Source organism: Anomalospiza imberbis, chromosome 8, assembly GCF_031753505.1.
Source record: "Anomalospiza imberbis isolate Cuckoo-Finch-1a 21T00152 chromosome 8, ASM3175350v1, whole genome shotgun sequence".
In the NCBI taxonomy this organism is placed as follows: domain Eukaryota; kingdom Metazoa; phylum Chordata; class Aves; order Passeriformes; family Viduidae; genus Anomalospiza; species Anomalospiza imberbis.
Genome location: NC_089688.1, coordinates 18,993,193 through 19,018,894, shown reverse-complemented (window position 1 = coordinate 19,018,894; position 25,702 = coordinate 18,993,193). Strand labels below are relative to the sequence as shown.

Genomic DNA, 25,702 nt, shown 5'->3' with positions numbered 1-25,702 from the left:
GAAAAATGCCAATGATGTTAATGGCTCACCAGGCTGGATGACTGCAATCACTGCAATTTTGTTCTTCCTCTCTCAGTGTTCAGGTTATATTTTCTCAGCTACAACCTGCCCAGCTCCACACATCCTTACTGATAAAAGTCGCTGATTTTAAATATACTAAGTAAATGCATTAGAGACTTGTGTAGGCCAACCAAAGGGGAAGAGAAGATTCCACAATTGCTTAGATATAGATATTATAGTGGAAGAGCAAAAAAAACATGGATGCACAACCCAGCTGGTGAATCACACAGACACGGACAGATTTTGTCTACCTGGGATGATGTCCTCGTTTACAATCTCATCTCTCTATTGCGATGCTGTGATTCAAGGACACATTTAGGAAAGGCAAGAAGGACACCAGTGGCACCAGTCAAGTGTAAATCATAATTCACAAAAGGCATTCCTTCTTTAAAACACTATGTTACATCTAGGTATTTTCCTAAAATCAAAGAGAAGTTAGTAAATACCCTTGAAACTTATTTAAAAAGCCCTCACACACATTAGGTCTAAGATAAGAAATGTCTGGTTCCTGACTAAATTTATTTCCTACTTGGAACAAAATAATTTTAATAATCCTGTCCCACCACACAAAATAAGCTGGTCAGACCTAGTTTAGTAACTGACACACAGGTAACGCTTTATCAACTCCATATGTCCATCTGTGTAAATGCAAAAATAAAAACAATAATAGAAACAACTTTTTAAAAAAATAAATGTCAAAATGTGGATACTTGAGTGTTTCTATTAACTAGTAAACTATTTTCACTTTCAAATAGTTTTACAAATATTTTAAGATTTTCTTTGATGGAGCTGAGTGTATTTCATTTTGCTGTGACTGCAGGACTTTGAACTTCGGGTCTTAAAAGACCAGACATAACTAGCTTGGCATTCAAAATGAAAATCCTGTATGATGCAGGTAAATTTTAGTTTCTGTTTGAGATTAATTCTTTCAGTTGTCAAGTACTAGGCTCAAAAATGACTCACAGTATTTGGTGAAATAAATAATGAAATGTTACCTGTCTAAATGAGAGCACACCCTGCGCAGTGATAGTCTTTAGTGTTTCAATGTCTCTTAAGCCTCAGAAACCTGAGTAAGGCTAGCCTGACCCCCCTGTTACTTATTTCATTTGGAACAAGAGTTCTTAAGCCATTAGATGGAGCCCCTCTTCTGTCTGTATGGACGAGCCCTTTGGTGATGTAAAGACACCTCCAGTGTGGCCCCAGCCACACCACACCGAGGGGCTGGGAGAACCCGGGACACTTTGAATGCAAAATACATCTTCTCCCTTATAAGAACAAATGCTGATCTTCTGTTTATTATCACTTTGACTCAGGAGGTTGGCTGGACAGCAAAGCCACTGCAGAGGGACAAGTGGAGCTAGGGTGTCCCTGTGCACTGTCAGATGTGCCTCGCTGGCTGAGCTGAAGGAAGAAGCATGCAGGTGTGAGAGGACCCACTTACACTGGCATTAGCTATGCTAAGTCTGTCTGATAGATAGAAAACTTCTGTCTTCAGAACAGATTTTGGGCACATTTCATCAGCCCAAGTTTAATCCTGCTGACAGCATGCCTACTTTAATGCCATCTCTCTTTTCAGAAAATTTCACCCATCTTTTCCCAACAGCTTTTGTCACAGGATACCTAGGGGTGTGAAGGGTGAGCAATTGTTAGCAAGAGGTCACATTCCTTTACCCAACAGATTTTATGCAAGCCCTAGGCTAAAAGCTAAATTATTAAACTACTCAGCTTCAGCATTAGGTAATGCAGTTTGCATGTTCTTAATGCTTAGCCAGACTCGAGGCCAGTAGTAACTCCTAGTAGTTGTTACAGTTTATTTGTCTTCTGAGAACATCCATCCACTGCCAAACATTTTCCAGTTGTGAGGCACCAAATAAGGACTTTTTTTCATTTAGCTGTAAAATGCCATATAGCTAGCAGCTTAGAGTTGTTTTTTGAGGGTTAGTGGTTTGGGGTTTTTTTGGGGTTGTGTTTTTCAGGGCTTTTTTTTTTTTTTTCTTTTTTTCTTTTTTGTTTTAGTGGCTTATATAATAGCTCCAGCAATTTCAGTAAGCTGCAGCATCTTCCTTCTCTCACAATCTATGAATAAGCATCACTGCTGGTAGCCCACACTTCTCCTTTTCCACCCCTGCAGCAGCTTCCAATTTGTTCATCTTTGCTCTCTGCAGGGAAGGTACCTCAGCTGCCTTGCATTCATTCTTCATTCAGCAGAATGTGGAACAAATGTTCAGTGACAGCCTGTTGCACACCAGTTTAATAGTGCATAAAACAGAGAGGCTACTGCAAGCAGCTTTTGGAAATTCAGCATTTTGTATTTAAAGCTATTTGGCTTTGTACTAATGTGATGGTTCACTCTGCAGCTAGATTTCCAGAGATGTGTGGTTGTATGCAAAGTAGTATTAATGTGTTTTTAAGACCCTCTCGGATTTTGAGTAGAATCCTTTGTAAACTACTACAACATATATTCCAGATATTGTGAGAGGAGGAATCAATGATGCAAATATTCTACTAACCTCAGCAGAGTACTTAACGTTCTCCAAGAAATCAGTAAGAAAATTTTGAAGATACAAAAAACATCACAGCAAATTCAATCAATTATTATCTGTTTCTCTGTTGAATACGTGTTTCTACCTAATGGTAAAATCTTAAGTGTTGTTTAAGCACTTCCTTACCAGACCATATATCTTCTGACCACCAGTGAAACTCTTTTGCTTAAGGGGAGAGAAGTTTGTATGAGAGAGGAAAACTGCAAGCAATTCTTCAGACTTGAAATACAGATTTGGAGATACATTGTCCCAAATTTCCTTTTTTTCTTCCCATCCTCTCCCTCTGCTCTTTGTTTATTTTCCCCTTTAGAACTTTAAGCAGTCCCATTTTTTTCAGATTTCTCTCTCCCCAACACAGCTCATGCCTCCCTGTGAATTCCTTTCTCCTTATATTTCTCTCTCTCTGCCATACCTTGGAGGCGTGATACACTTTCCCTTTGCAGCACCTGCTTCCTGTGGCTGCATGGAGGAAATCTCTCCATCTCTTCCTGTGTGACTGGCAGTGAGGTTTGAAGAGGAGCAGAAGCACCTTTCCTGTGAGGATCTCTGGCATCCCTCTGCCTGGGTTTCTGGCCTGGCTGCTGTAAGCAGGCTGTGGGAATCCCTATTTAGCCATGTGTTCTGCCTACTACGTAAAAGACTCCATTTTTTCCTAGGGCTGAAGATGGCACTGCAAACCTATTGGTATCCTTTCCTCTTAGAAGGCTGTACTTATTTTGTCTATCACAGGATAACTTCTTTCCCAGCAAACTTTGCTGAAGGCAAAAAAAAATGGAAGCTCCTTTCACTGCTTAAAGAATATTTCTGGAGTTGCAGGAGAGCTTACTGGGCCTTTCCAGTTGTTCTCCTTCCTGTTGCACAGGCTTCCCATTGCCAGCCAGCTCTTCTGAGCCAAGCCAGGAGATATTATTGCAAAAGAACAGAAGGGAAGTAACCGCTGAAGCCAAGAGCATCATTTTACACATAATACTAAGTTTTATAAAAGCATTTGGTGGTCAAGCATCATTCCCTGCCTCCACTCAATCCCTGTGAATGTTTTTAAGCCTCTGTGCTCTCAGCAGAGCCTTCCTTTTCAAGTTGTACATTGAACATAAGAAATGACATTTGAAGAAATACTTTAGTGTGTGGTTAGTTTCTAAGACTAATCTTCTAAGAATAAGCCAATCAAATGCAAATCTATTTCCCAACACCATATAATGTGTCATCTTAATATAGTTATCTTTCCAGGCAGTATGGTTCCCCCTAACAGCAAAAAACAGAAAGCTCTCCTCATGGAGGGAGTTGGAAATAGTACAACACTGATGAAATAATTCTATTGCAACATAGTCAAGGAGCTTCCAGATTGTCACTTGCCACAAATGCTGATTGTTGTCTGCAGTTGGTAACAAAGCTAATAGTGCACCTCTGAAAAGTATGCCTCTTCACTGGTTTGCCTCTATTTACCTCTGGCACACCAGCAATATCATGAGAGGGATGCAAGCTGCACCGCCACCAGTCCTTTGTGAATATGAAGTAACTACACAGAACAAAAAGTAGTCTTGGCTCACCTGTCATCCCTGCCTGGATTTTAGTGAGGCAAGAAAAAGGTGACAGATCTTTAAAGAGTCGCTGCCACCTGCTAAAGAAAACCAGAAAAATCCAAGTGACTCCTAGCTGAATGTTCTTACCTTCCATCAGTACTGGAACTGGGAGGTAAACAACATATAAGGGAAACATTTTCTGTGTGTGAGCTTTCTTACAGCAGTAGGTGAAACTGGCACTTTTGTTTCAGGTCTAAAATATTGAAACTATAAAACTGAGCCCGTTCTCATTTTCCCTTCCTTTCCTCAACAAGGAAATAATAGTAGGAATACTAACTTTTGAGTATAGAAAATAATAGGAAAACTTCACAATTATCAGCTCTGTAATACCGTATGACATGAAAAATGTTTAGTAATACCATCTTTTTATAAGAAATATCACCTTTATCAATGTAGTGAAAATACATTTAGCATCTCAGAATAACAAAACTCAGTTGCTCTACACAGAATTGGTGGATCACTGAGGTCGATTTTCCAGAGAACTATTGAAGTACTGAACAACAGAATGAGAATTCAAACAGCAGTAATGTACCAGAAGGATGATTTCATTCACTATTGCATATATGCAAAAATGGAGTGACAAATCACCTCCATCAAGACTAAAGAGAATGCAGCAAGGAGTCTGTATTTTTACCTTTGTTCTTACAAGAAGAACAATGGAAGGTTTGCAAAATGCTTTCTGGTGTGTCAAAAGCAATCAGTATTTTAGTCACCACAATGCCTGTGACCTGGAACGCCTACCACTTTTTCTGTGTTGATTAAACTTCATTAGAGGTGAAAGAACTGCATGCTGTTGCAGGAGAGGGGAGGAGGCAGCAGTAACAGGCCACTTTCCAAGCAGATTTCCCAGAAACAGAGCAATTAATAAAGGGCCCTAGAAATGCTTTTCATGCACTTCTATTTATTATGTCATGAAGTGCAAACTAAAAGCTTAATTAATCATAAAATGCAGCATTTTTATGATTATTTCTTCATGCCTAATCCAGATCTGTCTAAACAAACAAGGATAATAACGTACAGGCAGAATTTGGATCTAGCTTGCCCCCGGCCAGGGTCACATACACAAAACGAATGCTCTGTGAAGAGAGCTCACGGAGCCTGATTTGCCATAGATTTTGTCTGGGAGCTCAGTTCACTGGGAGCAAATTGTGTGTGCATTTTAAGCGAAGTTTTATCTGGATTTAGGAGACTCATGACATAGTTCTTCATGTGGAATCTTTCATACCATGTAGGAGCTGAATCCTTAGTAGAGGCACTCTCCTTTGTTAGGGGCACTCTTAAAGCTGCTCTTTCCCCTTGGTAAGGAGCTCCTGATTTTCATAAATATATAAGAATGTAAATTGTTTGGAGACTGCTGCTGCTCTCCAATTTGGTTAAAATTTACTAGTGGGTTAAAAAGCTGCCACAGCAGGACAGAAAGATGTAAACCATAACCAAATCACATGACTGCACAAGCCCATTTCCTTAGAAAACCAGAAGAGTAGTTCTGAGACCCACAGAAAGGAAATCACCAAGAAGGAAAGGAGCAATTTAAGCAATATATTGACAACACCTAAAAAGCACTTCCTATTCTTGTCCATAGCAAATCTACACACAAAAAAAAAAAGTTATTGAAGCAAATATTGTTCACAGATTAAAAACATCTTAATGGCACATTAGTTTTACTTTTCCTACAGTAAACAGAACTGAACCTCACTGAGCTAACTACCAAAGAATGCATGCTTCATCATTCTAATACCAATAAAGCAATAGAGTGCATTAAATAAATGTTACCTAGTAAATGACATTTCCTACTGTAGAAGCAAAAAACCATCAATATAATTAATTTCTTAGGTTTTTATTCATAGACGAGAAGTCAGGTACAAGTCTCTGTTCAGATAAGTAGGAGAATGAGGATTTAATCCCTTTAAAGGATTATTTTTTATGCTGAAAGCCATACAGTTTTTGTTTTTACACAGTACTTTTCATTATAAACAGGATCAAAGCAAACTTTCAGAAAACACCTCCTTGCTGTTTGCTCTGGAAAACTGTCTCCTTTGTTTCCTTTTCCCTCCCCATGAGCTATTTTCAGTGTTTCCACCAAGTTGTTAGTCATAACAATTTACCCAACCTGGAGGGTGTTAGCTTTGCAATGAAGCAGAAACAAGTCATGGATGAGGTTCTCTCCTAATAGATTTATCATATGAATGACACAAACTGTAGCACCCTGGGCATACTGATGCATCGGACTTTGAATCCACAATTTGATCATATTTTAGAAGAAATTATTTCTGACAAATAGTCAAAATGGGCCTCTCTTCCACAAAAGAAGACAAATTTACGTTGTCCTAGAAACATTTGCCCAGGTGATAGGGGACAGGGTTGTATGGCACAAGGAAGACACCTCCGCCCTAAATTGAGATCTGTATTATTAAAGGATGTATAATTGATGGAATGACGGCAGCACTTGTAGCCCTCTCCCAGCTTTACGCACACGTCTCATCCTCCGTTTTGCCTGTCCTCCCAGCTGTAGCCCTTGCTCGGTTCCCTCCCCCTGCTTTTCTTCCCCTCCCCGTCTCGCAGCGGAGGCCGCAGGGAGCTGCCCCGAGTGCTGCATCGGCCGTGCCGGGGATCGCAGCCCCCGTGTGTGTGTGCGCCTGCACAAAGGGGACACGGCCTCTGCTGCCAGTCTGCAGGGTGGAACGAGCTCGCCGGAGTTTCCACTGAAGTGACCTTAGCTGGGTGATGCTCAAGGAAAACAACTCTTCAGCTGGGGAACACATCCATGACAACTTCTACAATTTTTTCACTGCATCGCTGCAGGGGCGTCACTCACGGCTGCAGCGCTGCTCCAGGGGCTCAGTTCAGAAAGGCAATGCTACCCCTCCTACTTAGAGAGGAGGTCTTTGTGCATACTTAGATTGGTAGTAGATTAGATTTGATACCACGAGAAGGGACTATAAACCCAAAGATTTTATGAAACGTATCATCACTCAAAGGAGCAAATTACATTGTTTCCTTGCCTCTGAATTCTCTGCAGTGTCAGTACTAATTTTTAATTCTCAAATGTGCTCCTTGCAATACATGCTGGTTAAATTCAAGACTTTAGTGTTTCTTGTGTTTAATGGAGCATTCTTACGCAAAAAAATAGAGACATCGTCTAGCAAACATACTCAGTCTTGTTTTTTCCTGGTGTGGGGTAACAGCGTAAGTTTTCTTACTAATTATTCAGGTACACATAAATAGCTGGTTGGGAAGTTTGTGTACAGAGACAAGTTAGCAAAGTGCCAAGCTCCAAGAGTAGCCTAAGTGCTCGTAATGGAGGTAGCCTTTCTCATGACAATCATGCTTTGTCTTTTCAGCAGACAAGCTGTAGCAGTTGCCACGTGGTTGTTTTTCTGATGGCTTCCTCTCCCAGGGCAACAAAATCCCCAGCAAGCAGCAGTGACTACTACAATTTCTGAGAGCAGAAATAAATACACATTCAGGACTGATCTACTAAGAGCCTTTACTTTCCTTGCCCCAGCCCATTATCTGTGTTTTGCATCACTTACACAGTGCCCCAGAAGTATCTAAACAATTCTGAAACCCGAGCAGCTGAAATTGTTTTAGTCCCTCCCCACCACCAAGCAGCTTAATCTACCTCTGGCAATTACACTGTGGCTTAAAGCTGAAGCTTTTTCATTCAACTGAACTTTTTTTTTTTTTTTTTTTTTTTTTTTTAATACACACACTCTGGACTTGGAGTAACCCAGAAATAACAAGTAATTAATGCAGACAAGACATTTAACGCTCTCATACACATAACATTTGCAAATTTCTTATCACTTCTGAATTGTTTTCTCATCTCTAAATGGCAGTTTGCCAGTGGCCTCTACCTCCTGAACTTCTCCTTTGCATGTGCTAGATTCAGTACAAGCATCAGCACATGTTAATATTTCTATTTTTGCACCAAACACCAGTTTGTAAAATTACAAATATGGTAGCATAAACTCAATTTAATAGAGGCTTATGATCAGAATCACATTTTTCCTGGTGAGATTTATGATGATACCTAAATGAAGCAATTTCTTCATCATATGTCGCTTTGGAGAATCAGATATGCACTAATTGGAGATCACCCCCTTTTCTTTTCCTTGAGATATTAAATATAACTGCTCAGAACTCATCTTGTTTTCTTGCTAGAGGACAATACAATTCAGAGAGACAAGCTGCATTTCCCACCTCCCTACTTCCTCCCTTGTGGCTTTATCACACATACAAATAATTGCCTACCATTATTCTACAAGAAAACATTTAGATTTGGCACTTGGGTCTCCTTTGAGATGGCAGGATGAAAATCCACACACTTTCCAAAAGTAATAAAAAAAAGGCTTCTTCCATTATAATTTATCATTTGAATACTTCCTGTACAGAGGACATATTTCTAGCTCAAGATTCCACTCTGGAAAGTTTTCCCCCAGTTTTCTGTTTCGATTCAGCCATAAGAAGGCAGGATTCAAATCCTTCCTTTACCAATTTCTTTTTCATCACCGTACAGCAGCAGGGTTTATAATATAATCTGCATCAAGTGCTCTTCTTGATTCTGCCTTGAACAAGAGACATTTTAAGAAACACGGAAGAAGGAATAGTTTATACTGCTTCCTGTAATGGACCTAAGAGGATGTTTGGCAAGAGAGAGAATAAAAAGGCCAAGGAGGATTTCTGCATGAATAGATCTTATAATAAGCATTTTAGCTTTGGATTCTTTATTTCATTCTAGAGATTACTGGCAGGGGTACATCACCAAAAGTTGTCCAGTATGCAGCTGTATTTTAGACACCAGAGCCTAACTTATAGTTGTAATAAATCAATGTTTCAGTCAGTTATTTATTGTATTTTAAACCAGAGACAGAGCAGGTAAGATATCAATAGTACTTCTTGCTGCTCTTGCCAAAAGCTGAGATTGTCAGGCAGGACTGATGGGCTCTTTAACTGTAGTGTTGGCTCACTTTGCAAAGATCCACTCAGGGAACAAACTCAAATCTAAAAAAGGCATGTCCAATTTAAAGTCCAAACATAGCCCCAAAAGTAGCACATACACAATTATATACATAAAATAAAATAAAAAAAAAATATAAACATATACATGTAGAAAGATAGTTAAAATAACATTGCACTCCTCTCTGCTCTTGTTTAGCTGTCCTCACCAAAAGTACTATCAGAGAACAGCTGGCATTTAGCATTATGAACAGCACAACTTTGGGCAACCTGCATTTGTCTTTACTTTGTCAATTGTTTCAGAAATTGGACATAAAGAGGCCTGACTTCCCTCACTGTTAAGGGCTAGATAACATTGAATACCAGCAGAGGAAGAAGCAGAATGGATTTTACTGGCCCAGCCATCGTGCTGAGGTGTGGTTCTCACTCCTCCTCACCTTTCAGACAGCCCCACCCTTATTAGAGTTCCTGCTTTTTCTTCAGAAGAAGACATAAGGAAGGGACTGTTTTGGCTGATGTTGGGCAGGCAGGCATCTGATCCATGCAAGTTCTAAAGCAGAAATGCAAGAAAATATTTCTTACCACCAGCAAGACCTGCAACTTCACCATTTTTCAGAAAGGGAATAGCATAACTTTTGGACATGTCCCATATCCTGAATATGTTCCACTGCCCTCTGCAGGAGTATCAAAATATGACTCAGCTACAGTGCCAGAACCTCTCTGTAAGCAGACACAGTCACTTTGTTGCTTCTTAGTAAAATTTGAAGTGTGGCGCTTGTGGCCCTGATTTCAAGGTAATGACAGAAAATGTTACTACTCCAGAGACCTGCAGTCACAGTTGCGCTAGAGAGAAGCTCGGCCTTTAGTCAGCTGAAAGTGTTGCAATTCATAAATCATTTATTTGCCAGGTATCTCAGATAATTTCCAGCTGGGTAAGGAGCTATCTTCTCTATGGAGCAAGGGTAACTGTAGCACTGGAAAAGTGACAGGTTGAGATCACAGTAATAGTCTGCTACCAAAGCTTCTTTCCAAGTCCCAGGGAATCACCTTATTCCCTAGTAGGACCATTCTCCTTTCTTTTTCATCACAATTGGCCACTCTGGTGAGCTTGGTTTATGGTGACTTCATGACTGGAAACTTCTGCTGACTTTAATAGGAGTTGGGCCAATACAGATGTTTTTCACAACTAATATCTGAAATGCACCTCAAAGTTATAAATAAAGTTTTCAAACTAAGGCAAATGAGAAAAAACCATAGGAGTGTCTCTATCCAATGAAAGTGGAAGGCTCACAGGGAGCCTTGAAGCATACTTCAGTTATGATCTGGCTTGGTTTTGGAGTTTTTAGCTTAAAGGATGTCTCCTTTTCATGCAATGAGGCTGAGTCCAAGTTCTGTACATAATTTTCTTCTACCATCAAGATTTTAATTACCTTCCTAGAATCTGAAAACGGGAGGAAAACCTAAGCTCTCACCTTTTAACTTATTTGGGAACTTGAAAGTGCTGAACTTGCTGATAAATATTAAGAAGCTTTTCACTGTTGTTGTGATAAGTTGGAAACAAAACTTTCACTGAGACTGAAAGTAGTAAAGCTCTAATTAATTTCAGGAGAGCACAGAGTCAAGTTTGATAATTCTTCCACAGGTTCAAAAGAGAAGAGACTGAAAAAGGCTTTGACTCATCTGTCATTTATGCTGCCCTCATATACATAGGCTACAGAACTTCTTCTGAGAGCAAACTCAGACTAAAGAAGAATTCTCAAAGCTCATTATACGGTACTTGCAAATGAGTTGAAGTGCTAAGCCTTTGATTTCTGGAGTCACCAAACACTGGCTCAAATCCTGACCCCCTAGCACACAGCCTACATAACTAGGACATGCACTGAGGAAATCAAGAGGAAGACTTTTTTTTTCCTCCTTAAGAGTTTGAGGCAACAATAGAACCAATTCTATCTTCAACAGCTCTCAGACACATCTTTTCTCTACTGCAAGGGCAAACATACTGACACATCTCAGTGCCATAGAGTGCTCTTTCTCTGGCCCTGGGGAGACTCTAGTAGCTCCCTCCAGGTTGTGTAGTGTTGGTCTCCCTGTACAACAGACCCAGTGCCTGCATGGCTCTGCCTGGGTGTTCAGAGAGAGGTGGGAATCTGTACAACACATTGCACCTATCTGCAGAGATTACTTTGTAGGCAGAAACAAGACTGAAATGTTAGAATCCCAAACTCTCAGCTCCCTGCTGCAGCCCTATCCCCATTACCATTTGTTACGATGCTGTCCGGTAGGGCAGGAGCATTTCAACAGGAACACATTCTCTAGCCAGGCCATGGAGTGGGCAAGTACAAGAGCTGTGCATCACAGGATTAGTTTAGAGGCAGCACGATGCACCTTGAATTCTGAGGCAGGGCTGTGCTGTGGGGTAAGCCAGCTAACATTGCCATTTCATTCTTATGGATATTTACAGCGGGTGGGGAGGAGAGAGAACAAAGAAGCACTTTCTTAGACTTGCTTTTCCAAAGTGGTGTCATCTGAATACAGAGGATTAAGTCCTCTACATAATTGCCTTTAAGTACTGTAGCTACATTAGATCTGGCCCAGAGCTTCTTCAGGTCATTAGAAAATATGTTATTAGTTACTTCTGGCATCACTAGGACTACATTTCACGCCCAGAAGGCAAAAACTGATTCAGAGTTACAGGAGTGAAAATACCCTCCATGTGGTTAACTTCTTTGTGATCACGGAAAACTCAAGGTATGAGCTCTGTACTTCTGTTGCCTTTGTCAGATTGAGCTGCTGTACAATTCAAAAGCTGAGTCAAATTTTATAATCACGCAATTAAAATCATGAAGGAAACCTTCTGCAGTCTCAATAGAAAACAGTCTAAGGTAATGGTTTGGGTGCTTTTCTTAATATATACCTCGACTACATGGTTCTGCTGTTTGGGTTTGACTATTTTTTTTTCTAGCTAAGTAGACCCATACTGTGTGGGCTGCTTAAAGAGTGCTGGTAACATCATCATCATGTCTGATCACTATGCCAGGAGCATAGCAGATGGAAAAGGATTTATGAATGTCAAAACACTCCAGAGAAACAGGCAGCTTACAGCCCAAGGGGGCAGAAATCATCCTTTTAGTTAATCTCTGCAGAGGGTTTTGTAGACACTGCATAGGACATCCATCACCAGGGGTTTCCAAGAGGAATGGAAGAGAGAGGGAGAGTGTGAGCAGTTGCAAACATATCATCAGTAGGGCTTAAAAATACAGGCAGTCCCACTTTGTGGAGGACAAATGGCCTAGATTCCCTATGATCCTTTCTGTCTTACTGTTTTTTTGGGGTTTTTTTAACACTTGAGGGCTAATACATTCCTTTAATCCATAGCAGAGAAGCTGCAGGCTCCACAAAGGTAAATCACAATTTATTTAGTGGTGGTTTTCTGCATTACATGAAAGAAACTAGTCTCAGGAATTATACATAGCTATTGGTTTGATTTCAAAAGCTCTTAAAATTGAAAGTGTAAGTTATCTAATTAGTCTTTTGTGCAACAAACCTTTCCTTTCTTCTAATGAGGATAATGTGTCTTAATTATTGTTGTGTTACTAGGTCAGGCCACTAATTAAGTAAAACCTGATGCAGTCAGTTGGCAATCATAACATGGTATTTCCATTTAACATAAGCATGTTAATGGTTAAGTCAGGGGACTGCATTTTCCATGTTTCTTCACAATTTCTATCTCCTATTTCACAATCAGAGCAATGAAATAAAGTGCCTATTGAGCAGGGTAGCAAGTGTCCAGGAGACCTTCTTATGGAATGTTGTTACAAACTTGTCTCCAACATACCTTTCTTCTGTAGCTCCCTAGGGGGAAATTGAGGTGATGTTATCAGGCTGATCTCTATAATACTAATAATCTGTTTTTCCTGCCTGAGAAAAAATGTATACCACCAGATAGCCCTGTGGTCACAAAGAGAAATGGATAACATCTCACTGATCTTGGACTATAGTTCTTACATCTTTTGCTGAAGTAAGTAGTTCATGATAGTAGTGGGTGGCCAGGTTTTCTTCTCTTAAATACACAGTTGAAAAAACCCACCCTCCCCTTGTCCTTACATTTAAGAATTTCAGGGCACCTACTATTTTTCTTTGAGGTCATAAAACTTCTTAATAATCTAAAAAGACACATTTTTTTTTCTGTTGCCTGCAGCAGAGAATGCATCTTGTGTCATCCTGAGGCTTGGCACTCCCTTGTGTCACTCAAGGGGCAAAGCAACTTCAATGCTCTTTCCTATTGCTAATTAGAAAGGAAAATAGATTGGTTGGCAATCATTTGTATCACAACTGGTGAATAAGGGGAGCCCAGAGACTATTATTTCATAGAATTAGGGAGTGATGAATGCAAGGGCTGGTCCATCAAGGGGTAGAATTTTTACTAGGGGTTTAGAAATCTAAGCCATGGGCTTTAAAGCTTCTTGCTCAGAGTCCCCAATTTTTGAAGACCTTATGCAGTTTGGCAGGGTCTAAAGTGCTTGGCCAAATTTGCATTTTGGGTGCTTTCCACCTGAATAAGCCAAGGAGAGGGCAGTCAAAACTGAAGGAAGAAGCTATGTTTGGGGTTTGGTGCATCAGGAAGACTGTGGGAGCAGGACAGACTCCCAGACACTCCAGATCACAGCTCAGCATGCACCTGGGAAGGCTGTGAGCAGGTGCCAGGTGACCTAAGGACACAGCTGATGAAGTAGTCACTTTAAGTTACCCAAGGCAGTGAAGTTATTTCCTTTGATTCTATCCATGCTGCTTTGCAACAGTCCCGTATGGCAGACTGACATTCACCCTCCCTTTAACATCAATGGTAAGACGCTGCTGAGCAGCCTTTCATATAATATTGAGTGCATTAAGAACTTTAAAGGATTAATTTAAACAAACAGGATACCTGGATGCGAAGCTCTTCCTTTTGGGCTTTGTAGAACAGAAAATCTGTTCAAAACCTTCTTCTTTCTGCTTGAACAATTTTTTTTGATAAGTGCTGAAATATTCTGATGTGATAATATATTATTACTGACTAAAGTTCTGTGCCAGCCCAAGTTGTGATTTTAACCTTCCTCATGAATGGGCAAGGCTAAAAATTGAGTATTTAAATTAAATGTATTAAATAAAATATTCTACATCTACAATCCAGCATTGAAAGAAGTCTGTGTTTTTTCATACCGTCTTGTCTCACAGTAATCATCAGAATACAAGAAATATTATTTAATCACTCAGTTTACAAATTTGGCAGCCACACCAGTAAATCTGTAAAGTCTTAATGTTAAATAAAAGTTAGCACTAATTAAAGCAAACAACCCTTTCATCACTAAGAACTACATATGCATAAACTCTTACACACACATCTCCCTTGTCCTAAAGCAGAGCAAGAAGAGTCCTTTAGGAAGCACAAAGTGAGCTGGCACTGCTTTAAGGGTTGCACAGATGTACAAGCTGGAGACTAAGGCTGTGCCCTTCCATAAAACACCAAAAACTGCTGTGCCATAGCACAAACACTGCTTTGGGGTCAAGTGAAACAGCTGCAGGTAAGGAGATCTTTTATTTTCCTGAGAAGACAAATCCAAGCCAATTTCATTTAGTGTCAACCCAATGTTTTTCTTGAACATTCCAGCTTAACCTCTGATCAAAAAGCCCCTCCAAATTCAGGCAGCTCTGATTGCAAGCCACTCCTCAGCTTGTTTCTAGAAGCACAGCTTTGAGGAGGTTTGTGCTGATGCTCAATGGAAATGCTTCATAGACTCAGTCACAGGAGAAACCGCATCAATTAGAGGAAAATCATACATCCATGTACAATTTACAGAGGTAAATTTGAAATATCTTGTAATGATTCTGGTTGTAGAACCTATTTCAGCCCCATGGGTCTTCAGAAGACTGGGTATTCCTCTACTGCCAATGATATTTGTAGATGGTTCAATAGAACTAAATGCAGTAATTATATGATGATTACTGAGAGCTTCTGAAATTAGCAGGACTTGAACACACTGCCCTTCCCTCTGCTGCCTCTGTCTTTGGGGGATGAAGAGGAGGAAGTGGACATCATTTGGGCTGCTGTAAATTCATCTAAGAAGTTGCCTGAAGTATTGCCTCCTCTCACCTCCTTTCACTGTTTTTGCCTCAGGTCCAAACATGATGCTAAAAAGTAGAAGACATAATAACACAAGCTATATTCTGTGTTAGATGTTACCAAAGAGATGAACTATCAACTATCACAAACAAATAACACTTGGCATCATCTTTCCCAAAGACCTCATTATTTCATCTTTAATATTTGTTTTTTAACCAGATTCTGAGATATTTAATAGTCACTCCATTGGTGACCATTCCTGGCTTAGATGCAAGGACGGCCACACAAAAACAGGAACAATGTAGACCTGAATTCTTGCAACGGGAAGTTTTAGAAATTTAATGAGCTGTCACAGAAGTCAGTAATGCATCTTCCTTCTTGCTTCATTTTCACAGGGTGTCAGCCCAAGCCTGCAATTCTGTGATTAACTTGGGAATGATTTTACAGCCATGATATTTTTAGGGAATTGCAGTTGGGTATTAAATGAATTCCCCATTCCAGACAGACCTGGTTGCATTATTTAAGGTAGAGGACTGCTATGAACTTCAGGTCCAATTCTGTCTTGCTGTCCCACTTGCACCCTCATCTGCTGTTCTCTGTTTTATACCCTGTAACTTGTTTATGAATTTGAGGTCTACCTAACTATTCTGAAGTATTCAATAAGAAGTTCACGTACCTGTCACAACAGATGCAGTCAAAAGAGTTTTGGAATGAAAAAGCAGAATGAAGCATGAAAGTACCATTGGAGGACACTAAGGTTTTTTTTGTAAAGATACCACTGGAGAAGCAGCAACTGTGTTTTTTCTAGCACTGTTTCCCTTCACATAGCTACATGTGTGAAGTTTTATCTTACACACAACTGGAAGAGAAACTCTGCATCTGTACTGTCAGCATGGGCCATGGCCCTGTAAACACACATGTGAGTACTCACACTGCCAGAGCAGCCAGTGCAGATGGAGCCAGGCAAAGCCACCATGACAAACTAGCACTGCTACACTTCATCATGCCATGATGGAGTGCCTGGCAGCAATGAGCAGTTTTCTTCTGGCATCCTTTACCATCACGTTCAACTATCACAGGTAGAAGGCAGAATAAATTCTGATTAACTAGAAATCAGGGTGTGTAATGATAACACAATCCAGTTTCTTGCTTGAAGGGCTGTGTTGCCTATGGGTAGCTGCATTATCATTATTTTGAGACTGTTGCAATGACTGTTCTTTGTGCACTGGAAGTCAATCACTCCCCTTACTGAAGGACAAATTCTTTCCTCTTATCTTTTTGCAATGGCCAAACAACTACGTAAGAACAGTAAGCAGAGATCATCAGCACAAATACATTAAAACAAGCTTAAATCTAGAATTTATGCTTCACTTGTTGGCTAACTGAAAACACTGACTTCTAAAGCAATGCATGGATCACTATGATAATGTGAGGTTACTTACTCTCACTACTTTTGTACCTGAGAGCTTTAGCCAAGAATTAATGTTGCAGTGCCCAAGGCCTTATGTGAGGGACTCAGCTGCCAGCTAAGTGCTTTTCCTCAGTGCAGGAGGCCTGGGTGTTGTGTGCAGCAGGCTCGGGTGGGAGTCAACTCAGCAGCCCGGGACAGAGTGGGTACAGATGCACTAATGGACTGGTACAGCAGATTGCAAGATCACACAGGAAAAAGGTGTTTACAGGAAGCAAAAGGCAGAGTCCAGGGAGTCATCACAGCAGTGAAATGAGGTTTAATTATTTTGGCAAAGCTTGCATTTTAGATTGCTTTAATTTACACTCCGTAACACATATAAAATGGTATGAGGTAGTTGTATAGTGCAGTCACAGCAGGAGACTATATAGAAAAATATTTCATTTTCAGGACTATGTCAAACCTAATTTTTAGTTGTCACATTTTCTTTTCACCTTCCACTGTGATCATTTCCATTTGTGCTTGCTCATCTCCACAAGTTTTTACAGTATCCTAAGTGGAACATCTGCTTATGACTTATTTTTCTGCTCATTTATGCAGGGTTCATTCAGTGTGATGGATGGGGTAAAACCAACAAAAAAAATAGATTTAGTTTTAGTTTATGGAAGGAATACACCCAGCTGGGTACATCTTACATTCCTGAGAATGGACCACTTTGGAGTATACTACCTCAGCAGACAGCCACACATGCATCAATAGAATAAACTGCCTTCCTCACAGTTATCTGTTCTTGCTGGGATCTTGTATCAACACTTAAAGAATGAATGCCAAACAGTACATATAAATATTATGAAATGATCTACATTTCTTATCTCTTTAGAAGTATTTTTAATTGATAGAAGTACTTCCAATTTTTAATGTTTTTTATTTTATGTTTATTGCAATACTTTGCCTTGGCAGGAAAACAACTGTTATGTGCACATAAAAAAAGCGATTAGAAGCAATTTAGCCCCATGAGCACTTATCTAGGTATTTGTGTGGCCTCTGGCTATATGACTGTGCTCTTATGCAATAGGATTTAGTAATCTGCAAACAGATTTAACAAGTGCCAACCAAGAGCTCCCTAAGCAAACCTCCACACATGACAAATCAAATATACAACTCAAAAATAGAAACTCAGCATAAGGTTAGAGTTTTATAGAAACATTATTCCACTGTTTTATTACATAATTCCCTGAAGAGCATAGAAACAGAGGAAACTGCTTGGTGAACAGGCATAAAAATTCTATCCTGGAATAATTCAGTGACTCAAGAACTTACCTGAGACACCACATACCCGAGTTCACAACCTTACCATGTCCTATTCTGACAAGAGTTTTGAACCTGTTTCTCTTTGTCCAGGGCAAACCTCCTAATCATTATCTATTTGCTGCTCTGCTTTTGCATTCTCGTAGTGACAAGAATGTAAGGAAGAACAAGTCTCCATTAAAAGATGAGTCTGTTTTAATGAATCAGTGTTTTTGTTTGGAAAGATAATACATCAAAAAACCCCAAGCCCTTTATCAGTTTTATTTCCAGAGACACTAAAGGACTTGGGAGCCAGGGTGTGCAGAGGGAGGCTCTACTTCCCAAGGGACCCTGCACCTCCCTGCAGCTGGAGGTCCCTGCTTTGCAGTGCTGTGAGACAGTGCAGGAGGAGCGCAGCCAGCTGAGCTTCCCAACAGAAGCAACTCCCACACGGGGCAGTGCTCAGGGCAGCCAGAGTGCTGTTGCAGCCCTCCTGACAGCTCCACGCTGCTGGAGCCCAGGGCAATGGTCCTGCTGCACCAGGCTGCCCCACACTGAGCGCAGACAATGGCAGCAGCTGCCAAGGGTGCGGGGAGGAGTTTGCTGTGCACTGCTGCACGAAACAAATATACTCTTTGAGAGCAGAATGAGGGGATCTGCATCCGTTCCCAACACAAGACACGACCTCAAATCAATTTCCCAAACACTCAGAGGAGGAGCTACTAGGATTTTCTGCCTGTTAAAAATGAGGGTCTGCAGAACCTTATAGAAGCACCAGTATGTAAAGTGTAGGTGTGGCACAAGGACCACTCCTGCCCTCCAAGAGCTGGTGTTGCAGAGGTCTTTTTTTCTCTGCAGTGCATTGAGGCATTTTGTTCACACCAGAATGCCCATTGTTGTACCAGATGACAAGGTTGAATAACTCCTCACCCCTAGAGGCTGCAAACCGAGCTCTGTTACAGTTTAGTGCAGCTCTGGGAAAACCTGAGGCATTTTCTCTATCACACTATTAAATAGAAGTTTCTCTCCCTGTTTCACTTCTGGCTGGGATGCAGGACCTGCTCATGCTTTTCTTTACCAAAAAATTCTGAAGAGTCTAGCAGGGCCTCAGTTTTTCTGCCTTGGGAAGATAATACCAGCATACTTTCCCCCCGACCATGTTGAGACACAAGGACTTTCAGCACAATAGCTAAAATCTATTTTACTCCTCGACAGCATGCTTTCAGCACAGTTTTCTTGAACTGAGCAGTGAAGTTTTCCCTTGTAAAGTATTTCCAAGTTAAACCGATTGAGTTCCTCGCTCCCAAAGCCATCCGTGATGTTTTTCTGCTTTACACAGAAGCCCCACAGGGCACCAACTCAGCTCTGCTCTTCTAAGATACCCTTTAAGGCATCTTCCCACAGATGATTGAATCTGAACTCCAGATGTCTGCAGGCACAACTTGCAGCAGCAGATAATTGAAGTACAAGCAACAGTGTATGGGTTTGAGTACAAACCTGCAGAATTTCCTGGCTTGTAGCCAGAGCTCAGTAGGCCCTGTCAAGAATGAAAGCAGAGTTTTATGCCCTCAGTGGTCAAAGTTGAGGATAGATTCAGAGACTGTTTAAAAAGTAAAAAATCAGTTTCCGGTGGGAAATGAGAGGAGGAATACCACCACTCTGTTGCCATGAAATGAGAACATCCCACAGACACAGTCACTATGTGAGTACTTTCATGAGACACAGCCCAGTAAGACTCAGTCCCATAACACCTCAGCTAAACCCTTTTCAGAATGGAATCACCAATATCCTACAAGCCTCCAAGGGGAACAAGCAGTTGCACCAATAGATGCCCCCTTCCCTAGAGCCTCTGGGCAAGTTTACTTAAGAAATAAAAACAAAACATATCCCCTTCCACCTCTTCCTCTGCTCCTGGCTATAACACTTCATGTGAAGCACAAGAGCTTCTCCAAAGCATCTTCACCTGCAAGTCCAGAACGTGGGTCATGCTTCAATGAAGTCTCATGAGGATCCCAGATCTGCAGCTGAGCTTCTGCTAAGGGAGCTACCAAAAATGCCATGCAGGATGCAAGTTTGTGTGTAGCCCCATCTTCCCATTTCTGCCACAGTCTCACCCTCCAGCCTCTGGCAAGACTGAATTTTGTTGTTTGCTTGTTCAGCTCCACCCTACACGTGCCTCCCCAGAAAGATGGCAGAGGGGCAGACTTCACAGCAGAGAAAGATTTCTTTTCAAGGCACATGCTTAGCATTAAAGGGAGACCCTCTTCCTTGTACTTATTTCAGGAGCTAATATAAATCCTGATAAATCCAGGGTTATGTTTAATATATATTTCCCCTAACAAAACAACTCTAAAGCCATCTACTTCTTGTTACCAGTGCTGGCAAGCTGAGGCACTTTCTCAAAGAGTAGGTAGAAGACCACAGAGACATTTACTGCTTCAATAAAAGGATTTTTATTACAAGCTGCTCTTTCCTTTCAGTTCTTCATTCAGCATAAATGGCAATGTCACCTTATGCATTCACAATTAATTTCTGGAAAAGAGGTATCTCATTTTATAGCCTTGACACAGACACATTGCATTGCCATGAAGAAAACAGATGCATGGGATAAAAAAAACCAGCTTGCAGCACTGGTCTTCTACAGTAATTGATTTTAGTTGGAATTCACTTCCATAGAGCTGCCTTCAGAGACACTGCAAGAGGAGATCTCCACCCTGGAAGTGCACATGTTCTTCCTCCACAATACTGGCTGGCCAGGCACTGAAATGAGAATCCACAACTCCCATATGTGAGACTTGCCAGGAGAGCTTGCATTGTGGGCAGAGGAGATGTAGCTGCTGGGAGAAGAAAGTATATGAAAATAGGCTGTATTTTATTTGCTGAGAAGGAGGAGTGAGGAGAAGGCACTCCAGTCTTGCTTCATGAGACCCCCTGCTCTCAGAGGAAAACAAACATCAACGACCTGTGGTTGTCATCTCACTCTGGTTCAGACTCTCAACCTCCTTTGCAACACATCAGCCTGGAATAAGCAATCCTATAAACAAGGACACTCTCAGATGGTCACACTGGGTTAGACATTAAGTGTCTCTATATGGCCAAATCATAAACAGAAGAGTGAAGAAAAGTCAGAGAAAGAAGAGGAGGGAAAGATTCCTGCAGAAGTAGATGGCATTGATCTACTACAGGCTCTGGCCCAATTCTCCTTAGAGAGAAGTGCACCCCTCACTACAATGTTTACATCAGTACCTGCAGTATTCCAGCTCATCTTTTGCCTTTTTAGAATCCATGTTAGCAGCTAAATACATGCACACAGGGCATTCAGCTGCTGCCAGACAGAGGCAGTGTGTTTTAGGGCTGGATTCAGCCACACCACACCTGCCAGGGTGCCCACAGAGCCACACTCCTCACATGCCAGCATCAAAGGGATGAGTCTAGACTCCCCTGCCCTGGGGTATGTGCAACCTTGCCAAGGCCATGCCGAGACTGTTTAATCCTATTAAAGCATAAGCTGGAAGTACACGATACTCATTAAAAGAGAAGCTTGCTTTGTTCCCGAGCTGTAAAGCCCACAGCAGCAGACACTGTGGGATAACCCACCATTATTGACCTCTGCCGGCAGGGCTTGCCATTCCCAGCTCCACTGCCAGGAGAATTCTCACAGCCCTACTCTTTGCTCCCACATGAAAACACGCATTTAGGATCCCTACTCAGGACAAGTGCCAGAGCTATAGCACACATATTTCCAAAGGGAAATTGCAAATATTAGGGTCCAGCTAATCCTTTGGATGCTGCTTTAGTCACACCGGGTCCACAGAAAACCACAGCCCGTTGTCAGTGTCCCCACACGGCCCTTCTCACTGAAAAAGTACCAGGTGTGTGGTAAGTACATTTCTCTCTGTACGCATCAGGTGGACAAAATATTAGCTGGTTGTACAAGTCAACAAGTAAATCTTTTAGGAATAGTAATTATTTAGCAAAAGGTTAAAAATCTAGTTAGATAGGCTGTGCAAACTCATCAGATCTCTAAATGCATGGAAGGAACAGGAATTCAATAGCATGTGGAGCTTGTCTGCAGCATTCAGCTTAAGTACAAATTCAAGATTTCCAATGGTTTTAGCTGTTTCCAACATTTGATTTAATCTGCTAAACTTCAGATATGTGAAGTTTTCCCCTTGCAAAATTGTTTATTTTAGGACACTTGTGCTGCAGTGCAGCACACATTGTTGATTGCACATCACCTTACTAAGGAAATGATGACATCAGCCTTGTTGCTTTTATTCATTCCACCTCTAATGGGCTGAAGCAATTCCTTCCAGTCTCATGCCATTCAGAAAGACAGAGCTGTTTGTATCCAGGTAACCAGTGCTGGCACCACAGAGCTCACTGCAGATGAGTGCCCAGGGACACATCTCCCCTGATGTGAAAGGGCCAAACCGTCCTGAAGCAGCAACACATCCGACCCTACAGAAATCAGGACACTTGTCTGCCACATTCCCCAGAGAAGCCTGGTGGGGGTGTCCAGGTACTGGGCTGCTTTGTGGGTACATAGAGCTGTGCAACGACCCCCCTACCCCAAAAAAACCCAAAAAACCAAAACCATCCAAAGAGGAAAAGAAGCAGAACAGCAGCAAAGGGGAGAGATGCATATACATGTAACCAAGAGCTGAATGGCTTTCATTCCTCCATGTCTATTTCCCATATTGTTTCTCTGCATGTCCTAGAGCATTGCCTCCTTGTCTTCTGATAAAAGAAAGTCCACCCCACAGTAATAACCACAAAGCCTGTTACTTAAAGGGACTACCAGCTGATCCTGCCTCCCTGCCCCTCAATCAATGGAGCAGTCATTCCTCCCTTCCCCTTGGTGTTTGCCTCATGTAACTCCCTATCAGGTCTTCACTCGGGGTATTAAATTCTCTCAGCTGCTGAAGAATCACCACAGATATTTCCATGCTCTCTGCATCCACTAACAGTTTATATAAAGCAGAAATCCCTCATTCTCTTTACCCAATATTTTTTTAAAGTGATATCTAAAAAAAGAATCCATGAATATAATTTTTTTACAATAAAAAACAAAACAAAAAAAATTCACAACCCTCCCTTCACATAGCCAACTGCGAGTAGTTTGGGTTTCTTCTTTTTTTTTCAGAGCCCATGTAGTCAGTTATTTCTTCAGAAGGTGCTTTACATGCTCTCCAAGGCAGCATTCATACTATCCCACATATCCTGGCTGTTGCTATGGAAATCATTCCTCCGTAAGCTGATGTGCGAATGCAGGTCTCATTGCTGCTGAGCAGAGAGGCTAAAGGTGTGCATGAGTCAAACTATTTGCTGTGCATTATTCCTCTGCAGCCTCGCTGCTGCCAGGGGACAGGAAAGGAACAATTAATGTCTGCACAGAGGGTGCCTGTAAGGAGGAGCAGCAGAGAGTTAGCGCTGCTGGATTGTCACTGGAAGGCTCTGGCTGTCACCTGCAGCCAAGCACGACAGTCATCCAGCTCATCTGCTCTGGGTGCCACAGAATACAGGTACAGGAGGTACAAAACAATTCATGATGTTTTTAAACATATCAGGGGGAAGGCAAGTCACCATGTGCCATCACAGGTACAAGGCACACAGTCCCCTGCCCTGTCTGTAGGCCTGGGGTCCCTCAGAAAGGTCAGTGATGAAATCAGGCTTTTGGCAAAGACCTGCTGGTGGCTACAGAGAGGCAGAGACTGAAGTGTGCTGGAGGTCCCTCTGACTCTGGTGAAGCAGCAAAACCAAAAGGGAAAAACATCTACAAAAATCTAACTTCACATATGCTGTTTGGCAACTTGACTAAACACAGGTTTTGAGCTCCTGACTACCTGTGAATAGGCATTAAGGCAGATATTGGAGTACTCCCAGTCAAAACACAGCTTGATACCAGCAGGCACTTTACAGAAACAACTGCTGGCCTCTCCCAAAGTAACAGAACCTGCTGCCTCCAGGACCATGAGTGCAGACACAGCCCTTAGAGCAGAGGGCACGTGGGGGCAGCTGCAGAGCTCCTCCATGCCCCACTCCAGCCAAACACCAGCTCTTCTCTGCATATGGGAGGCTGGGAACATTTCAAGACAAGCATCCCACAACCCCTTTTTCCCCCCTCCCCTGAAATACTTGGCAATAATTCCCATAGCTATATTACAACAAGTAGGAGGTCTCAGGGCAGCCCCCATGCCTTGGTGGTTTCTTAGTTCATCTCTTCTGCAGCCTGAAGGGAGGAACTGGGATCAAAGATTGGCCATCTAAATATTCAAGGTTTTTTTCTTTCAAATAAGGAACTAAAAGGCTGTAGAAGACAAAGGCAGGGCCATCAAAAAAAGCAAATATAGAATTTTTCTCCTTCATCCTCCTGAAGAAATTGCTCCTGTAGAAGCACAACAAGTGGTCCATCACACAAACTTCAGGTTTCTAGTCACATCTTACCTCCTGTCTCACTGCTTTACAGGAAACAAGTGCTATACCCAACCTGTCCTCTGAATTATCTTCTGTCCTAAACATTAGGGAACTCTTAGAAGCCAAGCAAACAGCTTCAATTACAGAAGCACAGAAGATGATGAAATTTTTACACCACCTTTTTTTTTTTTTTTTGGTCAGTCACCCTGGGGAAAGGCAGCTAGTTAAAGCACAGATTCCAAACACTCAAACAGAAGTTTTAACTTCTACAAAACATCTCAGAGCACAAAGGCAATAATCTCAAAGCACAGCTCCTGTGGGGCACATTATAAATGACAATTAAACACAGTAAACAGACTGCAGCATATCAGGGTAAACAATGCAAGCGCATATCTCTCTCAACAGTAGCCCAAAATAAAGGAAGCACTTACCTCATTTTGGGGCTAAAAAGGAGCCTGCTGGCACCTAAAGCTGCTCCACTCCTGCTTGCCTTCTCAGTGGAGATAGTCTGGTCTCCTCTGCTCTCTTATGAGCTACCTGCCAGAAGGTCAGCTGGTCCCTGGTCCTTAGCAGAAACACCTGGTTCAGCACAGCTTGCTAGCAGAGCACAGGAGTGGCTGGGATTTAAAACAAAGGAGCACAGTTAATGATTCTTTATAAAGATTATTGTACTTTTAACTATCTGTGAGCTGTAATGGGCATTTTTCTGGTAAAAAAACAGCTTACTTGATCAATGCCTCCTAATATTTTAATAAGCTCTTACACCATTTATTGGAAATACAATGATAAGCAAATAGAAGTGTTTCCAATTGCTTTAAGAAGATATGGTATGAATGTGAATAAATGATGTTAAATCATACTATCATAGAGAAGTATCCTGTGATTTATAAGTTCCTACCTTATGTAAATTAATGCCCCACAATTCTGCAGCCTGTGGATAGCTCTCTTTTGTGTTGTGAACACATATACTATGCCTCAAAAGCTTCCAATTACGTGGGTGGGATTTGGAGAATACAAATGACATAAAAAACTAGAGGGGTTTATTTCAGGAACAGCTCAATATGATTGAATATAGTGTCAAGATTAGAGGTTATGAATTAGAGATTCACTTTCACTGTCTTGTTAGAAAGGGTATAAAAGAAGCACTAAAGGAATAGTAGAGATATAGGAAACACCAAAGTGCACATATGAATTTAATACATTTTATCATTCCTCTTATTTTTAGTGTAATGGCATTATGGTGAATCATATTGTGATGGCAATTTTAAGAAATGTGATTTTGAATGATTTTTTGGTATGATCTGTTTATGACATTCTGACGTGCAGACAAAATGCCACCATTAGAGGG

At 41.3% G+C, this 25,702-nt stretch overlaps 1 long non-coding RNA gene across 2 annotated transcripts in view; it reads right to left on the bottom strand.

Annotated features, from left to right (window-relative positions):
• Window positions 1-25,702, bottom strand: part of LOC137478085 (uncharacterized) — a 45,661-nt gene that overhangs the window by 2,162 nt on the left and 17,797 nt on the right. The window contains exons 3-4 of one of the 2 annotated variants that reach the window (XR_011001385.1): window positions 24,786-24,971; window positions 20,367-20,771 (exon numbers count right to left, since the gene is read on the bottom strand). This is a non-coding gene — a long non-coding RNA (uncharacterized lncRNA). Of the gene's footprint in view, window positions 1-20,366; window positions 20,772-24,785; window positions 24,972-25,702 lie in introns of those variants that run through there. The other variant, XR_011001386.1, reaches the window with a different exon arrangement.